This window comes from Pseudophryne corroboree, chromosome 1 (assembly GCF_028390025.1).
Source record: "Pseudophryne corroboree isolate aPseCor3 chromosome 1, aPseCor3.hap2, whole genome shotgun sequence".
In the NCBI taxonomy this organism is placed as follows: Eukaryota; Metazoa; Chordata; class Amphibia; order Anura; family Myobatrachidae; genus Pseudophryne; species Pseudophryne corroboree.
Window position 1 is genome coordinate 207,470,472 of NC_086444.1, and position 13,897 is coordinate 207,484,368.

Consider the following 13,897-nt stretch of genomic DNA (forward strand, 5'->3'; position numbering starts at 1 on the left):
TTGCCACTCCGTGTGGTAAATGGCATATTGGCAAGTTTACGCTTCTACTCCGACAATTTTATTTTAGGTTTTGGAGTCCTTTTTTTACTGATATTTGGTGTTTTGGATTTTACATGCTCTGTACTATGACATTGGGCATCGGCCTTGGCAGACGACGTTGCTGGCATTTCATCGTCTCGGCCATGACTAGTGGCAGCAGCTTCAGCACGAGGTGGAAGTGGATCTTGATCTTTCCCTAATTTTGGAACCTCAACATTTTTGTTCTCCATATTTTAATAGGCACAACTAAAAGGCACCTCAGGTAAACAATGGAGATGGATGGATACTAGTATACTTATGGATGGACTGCCGAGTGCCGACACAGAGGTAGATACAGCCGTGGACTACCGTACTGTGTCTGCTGCTAATATAGACTGGATGATAATGAGATGAAATCAATATAATATCACTAGTACTGCAGCCGGACAGGTATGTATATTTATTATGTAATGACTGATGACGGACCTGCTGGACACTGTCAGCTCAGCAGCACCGCAGACTGCTACAGTAAGCTACTATACTATAGTAGTATGTACAAAGAAGAAAGAAAAAAAAAACCACGGGGAGGTGGTATACAATTATGGATGGACTGCCGAGTGCCGACACAGAGGTAGCTACAGCCGTGGACTACCGTACTGTGTCTGCTGCTAATATAGACTGGATGATAATGAGATGAAATCAATATAATATCACTAGTACTGCAGCCGGACAGGTATGTATATTTATTATGTAATGACTGATGATGGACCTGCTGGACACTGTCAGCTCAGCAGCACCGCAGACTGCTACAGTAAGCTACTATACTATAGTAGTATGTACAAAGAAGAAAGAAAAAAAAAACCACGGGGAGGTGGTATACAATTATGGATGGACTGCCGAGTGCCGACACAGAGGTAGCTACAGCCGTGGACTAACGTACTGTGTCTGCTGCTAATATAGACTGGATGATAATGAGATGAAATCAATATAATATCACTAGTACTGCAGCCGGACAGGTATGTATATTTATTATGTAATGACTGATGACGGACCTGCTGGACACTGTCAGCTCAGCAGCACTGCAGACTGCTACAGTAAGCTACTATACTATAGTAGTATGTACAAAGAAGAAAGAAAAAAAAAAAACCACGGGGAGGTGGTATACAATTATGGATGGACTGCCGAGTGCCGACACACAGGTAGCTACAGCCGTGGACTACCGTACTGTGTCTGCTGCTAATATAGACTGGATGATAATGAGATGAAATCAATATAATATCACTAGTACTGCAGCCGGACAGGTATGTATATTTATTATGTAATGACTGATGACGGACCTGCTGGACACTGTCAGCTCAGCAGCACCGCAGACTGCTACAGTAAGCTACTATACTATAGTAGTATGTACAAAGAAGAATGAAAAAAAAAAACCACGGGGAGGTGGTATACAATTATGGATGGACTGCCGAGTGCCGACACAGAGGTAGCTACAGCCGTGGACTAACGTACTGTGTCTGCTGCTAATATAGACTGGATGATAATGAGATGAAATCAATATAATATCACTAGTACTGCAGCCGGACAGGTATGTATATTTATTATGTAATGACTGATGACGGACCTGCTGGACACTGTCAGCTCAGCAGCACCGCAGACTGCTACAGTAAGCTACTATACTATAGTAGTATGTACAAAGAAGAAAGAAAAAAAAAAAAACACGGGGAGGTGGTATACAATTATAGATGGACTGCCGAGTGCCGACACAGAGGTAGCTACAGCCGTGGACTACCGTACTGTGTCTGCTGCTAATATAGACTGGATGATAATGAGATGAAATCAATATAATATCACTAGTACTGCAGCCGGACAGGTATGTATATTTATTATGTAATGACTGATGACGGACCTGCTGGACACTGTCAGCTCAGCAGCACCGCAGACTGCTACAGTAAGCTACTATACTATAGTAGTATGTACAAAGAAGAAAGAAAAAAAAAACCACGGGGAGGTGGTATACAATTATGGATGGACTGCCGAGTGCCGACACAGAGGTAGCTACAGCCGTGGACTACCGTACTGTGTCTGCTGCTAATATAGACTGGATGATAATGAGATGAAATCAATATAATATCACTAGTACTGCAGCCGGACAGGTATGTATATTTATTATGTAATGACTGATGACGGACCTGCTGGACACTGTCAGCTCAGCAGCACCGCAGACTGCTACAGTAAGCTACTATACTATAGTAGTATGTACAAAGAAGAAAGAGCAAAAAAAACCACGGGGAGGTGGTATACAATTATGGATGGACTGCCGAGTGCCGACACAGAGGTAGCTACAGCCGTGGACTACCGTACTGTGTCTGCTGCTAATATAGACTGGATGATAATGAGATGAAATCAATATAATATCACTAGTACTGCAGCCGGACAGGTATGTATATTTATTATGTAATGACTGATGACGGACCTGCTGGACACTGTCAGCTCAGCAGCACCGCAGACTGCTACAGTAAGCTACTATACTATAGTAGTATGTACAAAGAAGAAAGAAAAAAAAAAAAACCACGGGGAGGTGGTATACAATTATGGATGGACTGCCGAGTGCCGACACAGAGGTAGCTACAGCCGTGGACTAACGTACTGTGTCTGCTGCTAATATAGACTGGATGATAATGAGATGAAATCAATATAATATCACTAGTACTGCAGCCGGACAGGTATGTATATTTATTATGTAATGACTGATGACGGACCTGCTGGACACTGTCAGCTCAGCAGCACCGCAGACTGCTACAGTAAGCTACTATACTATAGTAGTATGTACAAAGAAGAAAGAAAAAAAACCACGGGGAGGTGGTATACAATTATGGATGGACTGCCGAGTGCCGACACAGAGGTAGCTACAGCCGTGGACTAACGTACTGTGTCTGCTGCTAATATAGACTGGATGATAATGAGATGAAATCAATATAATATCACTAGTACTGCAGCCGGACAGGTATGTATATTTATTATGTAATGACTGATGACGGACCTGCTGGACACTGTCAGCTCAGCAGCACCGCAGACTGCTACAGTAAGCTACTATACTATAGTAGTATGTACAAAGAAGAAAGAAAAAAAAAAACCACGGGGAGGTGGTATACAATTATGGATGGACTGCCGAGTGCCGACACAGAGGTAGCTACAGCCGTGGACTAACGTACTGTGTCTGCTGCTAATATAGACTGGATGATAATGAGATGAAATCAATATATATGTATATATAATATCACTAGTACTGCAGCCGGACAGGTATATATATTTATTATGTAATGACTGATGACTGACCTGCTGGACACTGTCAGCTCAGCAGCACCGCAGACTGCTACAGTAAGCTACTATAGTAGTATGTATAAAGAAGAATGAAAAAAACAAAAACCACGGGTAGGTGGTATACAATATTATATATACATATATATATATTATATACAATTATATATATATATATATATATATATATATTAAACTGGTGGTGGTGATTGATTATTAAACTGGTGGTCAGGTCACTGGTCACACTATCAGCAACTTGCAAGTAGTACTCCTAAGCAGACAATCACAAAATATATTATACTGGTCTGGTGGTCAGTGTGGTCACAATGGCAGTGTGGCACTGACTCTGGCAGCAAAAGTGTGCACTGTACGTTATATGTACTCCTGAGTCCTGCTCTCAGACTCTAACTGCTCCCCACTGTCAGTGTCTCCCCCACAAGTCAGATAATTAATACAGTCACACTATCTAATCTATATCACTTCAGCAAGTAGTAGTAGTATAGTAGTACTCCTCCTAATAATGCTCCCCAAAATTACTACTACTGTGTCTCTCTCTACTGTCTCACTCTCTTCTCTAAACGGAGAGGACGCCAGCCACGTCCTCTCCCTATGAATCTCAATGCACGTGTGAAAATGGCGGCGACGCGCGGCTCCTTATATAGAATCCGAGTCTCGCGATAGAATCCGAGCCTCGCGAGAATCCGACAGCGGGATGATGACGTTCGGGCGCGCTCGGGTTAACCGAGCAAGGCGGGAAGATCCGAGTCGCTCGGACCCGTGTAAAAAAACCTGAAGTTCGGGCGGGTTCGGATTCCGAGGAACCGAACCCGCTCATCTCTAATATATAACCGTAACCCCAACGCGTTGCTATGCTGTGACCTTGCATCATTATAGTTTATTTTTTAATCAAATCTGGGGGACCCTGCCTTTTTTACTGTGTGTATGTATATATATATATATATATATATATATATAATACATGTACGGAAACCCCCCTGTGAAAATCCTGCGTTTGCCAACCTGTGGCTCTTGAGCCACATGCGTCTCTTTCTTTATTCAAATGTGGCTCCTGACACTCAGTCCATACTTACCGACTTTTTGGCTGCTCTCTCCGGGAGAGAGCAGCCAGGTCGGTGCTGCAGGGGGTCGGGCTGCGATGTAAGTGCAGAGGGGGGCGGGCCGGAGGCGTGGCGTAGGCGGGACGGGGGGGTGTCAGAGGCAGACCGGGGGCATGGCTACGGGATCGTCCTGTGTAAGCCCCGCCCACCGCCATGTAATGCCGCTATTGCAGGCATTATACAGCAGGGGGCGTGGCTATGATGACGCGATTCAACAAGAATCGCGTCATCGCCTGCCCGGACCGCCCACTTTACTCGCTAAGTGGGCGGCCGGGCGGGGACCCCTGTAACCGGGAGACTTGCCTGCTCTTCCGGGGGGCCGGGAGGGTCACCCGATTTTCGGGAGCCTCCCGGCCATTCCGGGAGAGTAGGCAAGTCTGACTCAGTCACCTGACCATAACAGATCCTGGAAACTGGTGCACTCCAACCACACAGCAGCACTACGGCGACTGAAAACTGGGGAGCCAGATACTGGGCTGTAGTGACATATGAGGGTGGGCTGGAGTGACACAAGGGGGAGCTGGCTGGTGTGACACAGAAGGATCCTGGCAGGAGAGACATAATGGGGGAGCTGACTGGAGTGATACAGGAGGGTGCTGGCAGGAGTGACACAGTGGGGAGCTGGCTGGAGTGACAAAGGAGAATCCTGGCAGGAGAGACACAATGGGGAGCTGACTGGAGTGACACAGGAGGGTGCTGGCTGGAGTGACACATTGACACATCGGGGAGCTGGCTGGAGTGACACATGGAGGAGCTGAAGTGTATTATGTGAATATGGCTTTTTCAATATATTTTATGTGGATCTGGATTTTTACATTATTTTATGTGGAAGTGTCTTTTTCAGTGTATTTTATGTTGATTCTGGCTTTAAAATGTATTTTATGTGGATCTGGCATTTCCATTGTCTTTTATACCATAGGGTGTGGCCTAGCAGGCACAAGGTCACACCACATTTTTGCACACGCGCCATTCGGCTTGATGTCGGCTCTTTGACGTACCTAACAAGATTTTTGGGCTCTTTGTCTCTGACTGGTTGGCCACCCCTGCTGTATATCAATGCACAGTAAAGACTGGATGTATTTCACAGGGTACTTGTACTACATTACATAACCCTGAAGTAATGCACTGTTTCTTAACTAACACTGTCAACAGACATGTAGAATATTTAAGTGTCCTGTAAATGCACAGCACTGATAATGCAGGCAGCTTTACAGAGGAAGCTTTGCTCATACAGTCAGCATGATCATACAGATCAGCTCAGCATGTGAAGATGGCGCCCAAACGCTGACAGGGAGTGAGGGAGAGAGGGAGATGCAGTTCCAGGGCGGGAACATTTACTCTAAATGGCTGGGGAAGGGGCTACAGGTCAGAGCCTTATCCCCTTGCTGGACTTCACCACCATAAGAAAACGGTTTGTAGGTAAACCGACCTGTGCCCCTGCCCTGGTGGTCTACTAATGTAGCCCCTTAAACTATTTGTTCATAATGAGATGTATTAGAGTATAGATTCTATGACTAGTAGAGTAAATATATATTAATTATTTACTGGAGGTGTAAATACATGAAATATATTTAATATGTATATTGTATCCCTGAATTGTTTATAATGGAGGGTGGATGGTGGTTAATAAATACAGTGTACTGTGTAATAGTAGAATTGATACCCGGACACTTTGGCACGAGAAGGGCTAGCAGGACTTTTCTAGAAGCCCTCGTGCCGGGTAGTGAGTGCCAGGATGCAGGGCGGTTGCTGAGGGAAGCGCGAGCTGGAGTGAGGGCGGAGAGAGACGGAGCTGAGGAGAGCCGGATGAGACTCTGCGGGGAAGAGCGGGAGGAGACGGGGGCTGATGCGAAGCCGTTGGGAGACTGAGAAGAGGAGCACAGCACAAGACTGTGCTGTGGAGAGCTGCCGGAGAGAGAGACAAGAAGAGTGAGAGGAGAGAGGACGGAGGTGGCTGATGTGGTCTTTGGGAGGAACGGAGATAGAAAGCCGCTAGTGTCAAATGAGAAGCGGCATTACGGTAGACGGGGGAATACTAGTGCAACATGGTGATTGTATGCATTGACAGCGGCTTTGATTTGCAATGAGCTGATGCACTTACCTCACACTTCTCTTTCCTTTTGCTGATCGAGTGAGGTGGCCAGCGTGTTATCAGTTGAGGTAGGCGCTGCAATAAATAAATCATAGACAGTGAATAAATAATAAACAGGAAAGACTATTGCCTTTATACATCTGTTGTGGTGGGGAGTTGTCCACTAGCAGAGGAAGATCTACATCCCTTACACAGGGGAGTGGCTATTGAAATCAGAGTCAGCTACTGATGAGTAGAGGGGACGGGATAACTGTAAAGAAGAGTGATAGCTACATTGACATAATACAGCTGGAAGATAACTCACTCTACAAGTACAGCCCAGCATACTACTCATTCGAGCAATAGATTACAACCTGTTAAGCTGTAGTCTGTTATGAACAATCATAAAGCTATAGGGAAGCTGAATGAACTAAGTCACAGAGTTTTCCCAATTATATAAATTATCTCCATTATCCAGGAGAACGTATGGATTAACTTATTTAACAAAGGGATTACTATCCAGAGTAGCATCCACAGGAGACTGGTGTATACACTCCAGGCTAACACTTACGGGATACCGTGTAAACGCCTATTTCTGCATTACCATCATCTGAAGCTGAGACTCAGTACCTAAATTCATTATTCACTGTAGACTAAATTATACTTATTAGAATAAGATCCCATCCCAGCTCTTCGAGAACATAGTAGTATAAGGAGGATACAAAGGTAGGACAGTGTATTCTCTGTAGGCACCGAGGGACTCAGTGAGTATTCACATATGGATTACGGTGTGACCAAAGACTATATCATCCTATAGGATATCGCTATGCGCTGAACATATTTAATTCTTAAGTGGAATTACAAAACAAGTAGGTGACCATAGGAAATAAGGTCATGAAGAAAAATTGACTATCAGACTACAAGTAATTATAATACCCCTTTCCGAGGTATAAAGATTTTCCACGCAGGATTATAATAGGAACGACCGTATCCTATAACGATTTAATATGAACAACATATATAAAGGGCCCCACCGAGTGCACTATAAATAACTACAATACCCGGGTAAATATACCATAATAAGAGGAGGAGAATATATAGGTTTTGTTTTTGTATTGCATGCACGGGTTTTAATTGTATAGGTTTCTTTACTTATAATTGTATACATTGAAAGCTTTATTTATTTCAATTTAATGTATGGCACCATATATTTGACAGTTTAAAGGAATGGATATTTAAATGCATATGGTTATTTATATATTATTAAAGATATTGTACTTACCAGTTACACGGGTCCTGATCACTTTTACAAGAAGTCTGAAACAACAAGAAAACAGGTAAACCATAAACACTGATCTATATACATGTACTGATAATACCTACAGTATATTTCCATTGTTATAAGTTTTTTTAAACAATACAAGTTGGGCTTATCCCAAGCAGGCCTAACTTTTACCTATTTGCTTGGGTGGAGGCACTGATACACTTACTAATATTCTTAAGGGCCCTTTAATAAATTGGGTTACATTTATGGAGGCACTGCTGAGATCTTGAACCTGTATGTACAACTCTCCTAATTTATTTTAGGCTAACATGGAGGTCGTAAACGGACAGGACATATATCGATGGTGTAGCCAAAATAGAGTTGAACCTACTTGCAGTTTTGGTATAGGGGGAGATTTTCAAACAGTGACTGATGAAGATGTGATGAAAGCAGTGAATAGATTGTATGGGTTAAATAATCCATATAGCATAGATAGGTGGAGGGGGTCCGGTGGAGATACTGTTGCTTTGCTAATTGGCACTAGATCCCCTTTAGATTTCACTTTATTACCCAGTCGGATTATGATGGAAAACATTGCAGACAAGAAGTTTCAGTTAATCTGGCCTGATGCTAGTCATGAAGAAGAGGCTGCGTCAGTCGGTGATGGGATTGGTACTGAGCAAACCCCTTTAGTGGGGGAAAATATTCTACCTATAGGTAGTAATATGGGTAACGGATCGGCCCCCATTAAAACAAACACTACAGAGTCACCGGCTGAAGTGGTGGTAGAGAAAGTCGTCAGCCAGTTAGAAAGATGGCATTTTGAGGGAGGATATAGGCGGTTACGAATTTTTTCCGGTATTACTCCAGTGCCTGCCGGGGAGGAGACGTATGAACTGTGGCGAGAGGCAGCCATTCAGCATTCCGAGGAGTGGCAATGCCCAGAGCATAACAAGAGGCAAAGAGTAGTGGAGAGTTTGCGGGGTCCAGCCATGGGTGTAATTCAAGCTACCCGGAGAAGTAATCCACAGGCCACTTTAAGTGATTACATTGAGGCCTTAGATTTTTCATATGGAACTGTGGAAGATGTTGGAGATCTTTTATCTCGACTGAATAGCACTTTCCAGGAGTATGGGGAAACATTGACCCACTACATATACAGGGTTGATCGATTAATTTATAAGATTGTCGATAAAGGTGGTATTCTAAAAGACCAAGTGGATGAAAGACGTATCGTACAGGTACTTAAAGGAGCACTGACTAATAGCCCAGTGGCACAGAAGTTACGATGCACCTTGTCTAAAACTACACCCCTCACTTTGAACGAATTGGTTAAGGAGGTTAAACTCGAAGAGGTCCAGATTGAAAAGCGAGACAAAGCCATAAAGAAAGTAAAGGTAGTGTTACCAACTACGGAAAAAATAGAAAAACCCATTATGGAGGATAGGTTGATTAAAGGCGTTTAACCAATTAAAGTGGAGTTTGATACAGGCTCCGGTACTCGCCTATGCTGATCCTTCCCTACCTTACCAGGTACATGTTGATGCCTCTTACGAGGGACTGGGGGGAGTGCTCTATCAGGAGCATAGTGGTGATATGAAACCCATCTCGTATGTTAGTCGAGGACTATCTACTAGTGAACGAAATTATCCAGTGCATAAATTAGAGTTCCTCGCTCTGAAATGGGCAGTATCTGATAAGTTCCACGATTATTTGTATGGGGTGCCATTTACGGTAATAACGGATAATAATCCATTAACGTATGTACAGATGACGGCCAAACTTGATGCCACTGGACACAGGTGGTTAGCAACACTGTCCAATTATGAGTTCACAATAAAGTATAAACCTGGAATTAGCAACATCGATGCCGATGCATTATCTAGAATGCCACGAAAAGAAGATCCTGGACAGCAATCATCTGAAGAATGGATCGAAGTTCCTGCATCTACTGTGAAAGGATTATGTTTTCAAATTAGAGAATTTAGGGACATTCCAATCCCTGCAGTGGTTTCCATGGGTGCTTCAGTGGATGCCCTACCTCCCTTATACTGTTGGATAGATTCTGCTGATATGGAAGGTTTGGATGTAGTGACTCCTGAACATATGAGTCAAGAGCAGCGTGCCGATAAGGATATATATCCTGTATTGCAGATGGTAGAGAGGAGGATGAATAACCCATTGGACGTTCCCATGACTCCCAAAGCAAGGATATTAGTCCGACAGAAAAGAAAGTTGAATATACAGCAAGGAATATTGTTCCGGAAAACGCGAAAACGGGATGGTACATATAGAATGCAATTGGTGCTTCCTAGTAAATACATTGCTACGGTACTGAAATCTCTGCATGATGGTCATGGACACTTAGGGTATGATAAGACCCAGGGGCTAATTTCTGATAGGTTCTATTGGCCTTACATGAATAGGGATATAGAAGCGTACTGCAAGACTTGTGGAAGGTGTATTGTGCGGAAAAAATTGCCTGAAAGAGCTGCACCATTGGTTAATATCGTTAGCAATGGGCCGATGGACCTCGTATGTATTGATTATCTGTCTTTGGAAGATTCTGGAGGAAAGGAAAGTAATATACTAGTAGTGACAGATCACTTCACAAGATATGCCCAGGCTTTTGTGACGGCAAATCAACAAGCAGTAACAGTAGCTCGAACGCTATGGGATAAGTTTTTCATCCATTATGGATTACCATCAAGAATACACACGGATCAGGGGAGAGACTTTGAGAGTAGGCTCATTCGGGAATTATGTGATTGCTGTGGCATTCGGAAGTCTAGAACAACTCCGTATCACCCACAAGGGGATCCACAACCTGAACGGTTTAACCGTACACTATTAAACATGTTGGGCACCTTAAGTGAGGAAAAGAAATCACATTGGAAACAGTATCTATCACTGTTGGTACATTCTTATAATTGCACCAAGAATGAGAGCACTGGATATTCTCCGTATCTGTTAATGTTTGGGAGAGAAGCCAGACTACCAATCGATGTGAGTTTAGGAACTAAAATTAACCATCATAGTGGAAAGTCACATAGCCAGTACATACGACAACTTAGGCGACAGTTGGCAGGAGCATATCAGACAGCTTAGCTTGAAGCTCGGAAATTAGGAGAAAAGAACAAGCAACGATATGATGCTCATGTGAAAGAAAATAAATTAATACCTGGAGATAGGGTATTAATTAGAATGCTTGGGGTACCTAGGCGTCGGAAGCTTAGTAACCGGTGGAAATCACAACCATATGTCATATTGAAACAGCTTCCCAATATTCCTGTATATCAACTAAGGCCAGAGAATGATGCAGGACCCATACTTACTTATCATCGACAACATTTATTACCAATAGTGACTGGAGTTAGATGGGAAGAGACTGGTATTGATTCGGAAAAATTACCAAGAGAAGGTAATGGTAATAAAGAGCCATTAATACCAAAGATGAGGGAGATGCCAGCCTGTGAGCCAGAGTGTGTTAATCAGGAGGAATGGTACGAACCAGTATGGTATTATAAAGAACCCGGGCCGAAGGATAATGATAAACCCCGGGATGAAAAATGCGACCCTGGAGAACCAATCTGGACAACAAGTACGACAGAATGGGAATTAGCCAGGGGCAAGAATCGACTAGACAGGGAGTGGACTATGCCTCATGCCCAGGATGATCAAATGGCAGAAGAACAAGTCTCCCAGGAAACGCCAACCGAATCAAGTGTAGAGAACACTCGACCACAGCGGACTAGGAGACCGCCTAGAATACTTACCTATGACCAGTTAGGAACACCTAATGAAATTCCCTTGGTATTGCACCCTAGTATGGTGATGTCATGGCCGTATTTTGGATGGGATGTAAATGGGTATACTTAGATAGAACCATAGAATGTGCAGGTAGGTGGTGACATCCACTTAAATCACCATATTTAATCGTATTTAAGCGTATTCACCAGGGGGAGAATGTAGCCCCTTAAACTATTTGTTCATAATGAGATGTATTAGAGTATAGATTCTATGACTAGTAGAGTAAATATATATTAATTATTTACTGGAGGTGTAAATACATGAAATATATTTAATATGTATATTGTATCCCTGAATTGTTTATAATGGAGGGTGGATGGTGGTTAATAAATACAGTGTACTGTGTAATAGTAGAATTGATACCCGGACACTTTGGCACGAGAAGGGCTAGCAGGACTTTTCTAGAAGCCCTCGTGCCGGGTAGTGAGTGCCAGGATGCAGGGCGGTTGCTGAGGGAAGCGCGAGCTGGAGTGAGGGCGGAGAGAGACGGAGCTGAGGAGAGCCAGATGAGTCTCTGCGGGGAAGAGCGGGAGGAGACGGGGGCTGATGCAAAGCCGTCGGGAGACTGAGAAGAGGAGCACAGCACAAGACTGTGCTGTGGAGAGCTGCCGGAGAGAGAGACAAGAAGAGTGAGAGGAGAGAGGACGGAGGTGGCTGATGTGGTCTTTGGGAGGAACGGAGATAGAAAGCCGCTAGTGTCAAATGAGAAGCGGCATTACGGTAGACGGGGGAATACTAGTGCAACATGGTGATTGTATGCATTGACAGCGGCTTTGATTTGCAATGAGCTGATGCACTTACCTCACACTTCTCTTTCCTTTTGCTGATCGAGTGAGGTGGCCAGCGTGTTATCAGTTGAGGTAGGCGCTGCAATAAATAAATCATAGACAGTGAATAAATAATAAACAGGAAAGACTATTGCCTTTATACATCTGTTGTGGTGGGGAGTTGTCCACTAGCAGAGGAAGATCTACATCCCTTACACAGGGGAGTGGCTATTGAAATCAGAGTCAGCTACTGATGAGTAGAGGGGACGGGATAACTGTAAAGAAGAGTGATAGCTACATTGACATAATACAGCTGGAAGATAACTCACTCTACAAGTACAGCCCAGCATACTACTCATTCGAGCTATAGATTACAACCTGTTAAGCTGTAGTCTGTTATGAACAATCATAAAGCTATAGGGAAGCTGAATGAACTAAGTCACAGAGTTTTCCCAATTATATAAATTATCTCCATTATCCAGGAGAACGTATGGATTAACTTATTTAACAAAGGGATTACTATCCAGAGTAGCATCCACAGGAGACTGGTGTATACACTCCAGGCTAACACTTACGGGATACCGTGTAAACGCCTATTTCTGCATTACCATCATCTGAAGCTGAGACTCAGTACCTAAGTTCATTATTCACTGTAGACTAAATTATACTTATTAGAATAAGATCCCATCCCAGCTCTTCGAGAACATAGTAGTATAAGGAGGATACAAAGGTAGGACAGTGTATTCTCTGTAGGCACCGAGGGACTCAGTGAGTATTCACATATGGATTACGGTGTGACCAAAGACTATATCATCCTATAGGATATCGCTATGCGCTGAACATATTTAATTCTTAAGTGGAATTACAAAACAAGTAGGTGACCATAGGAAATAAGGTCATGAAGAAAAATTGACTATCAGACTACAAGTAATTATAATACCCCTTTCCGAGGTATAAAGATTTTCCACGCAGGATTATAATAGGAACGACCGTATCCTATAACGATTTAATATGAACAACATATATAAAGGGCCCCACCGAGTGCACTATAAATAACTACAATACCCGGGTAAATATACCATAATAAGAGGAGGAGAATATATAGGTTTTGTTTTTGTATTGCATGCACGGGTTTTAATTGTATAGGTTTCTTTACTTATAATTGTATACATTGAAAGCTTTATTTATTTCAATTTAATGTATGGCACCATATATTTGACAGTTTAAAGGAATGGATATTTAAATGCATATGGTTATTTATATATTATTAAAGATATTGTACTTACCAGTTACACGGGTCCTGATCACTTTTACAAGAAGTCTGAAACGACAAGAAAACAGGTAAACCATAAACACTGATCTATATACATGTACTGATAATACCTACAGTATATTTCCATTGTTATAAGTTTTTTTAAACAATACAAGTTGGGCTTATCCCAAGCAGGCCTAACTTTTACCTATTTGCTTGGGTGGAGGCACTGATACACTTACTAATATTCTTAAGGGCCCTTTAATAAATTGGGTTACA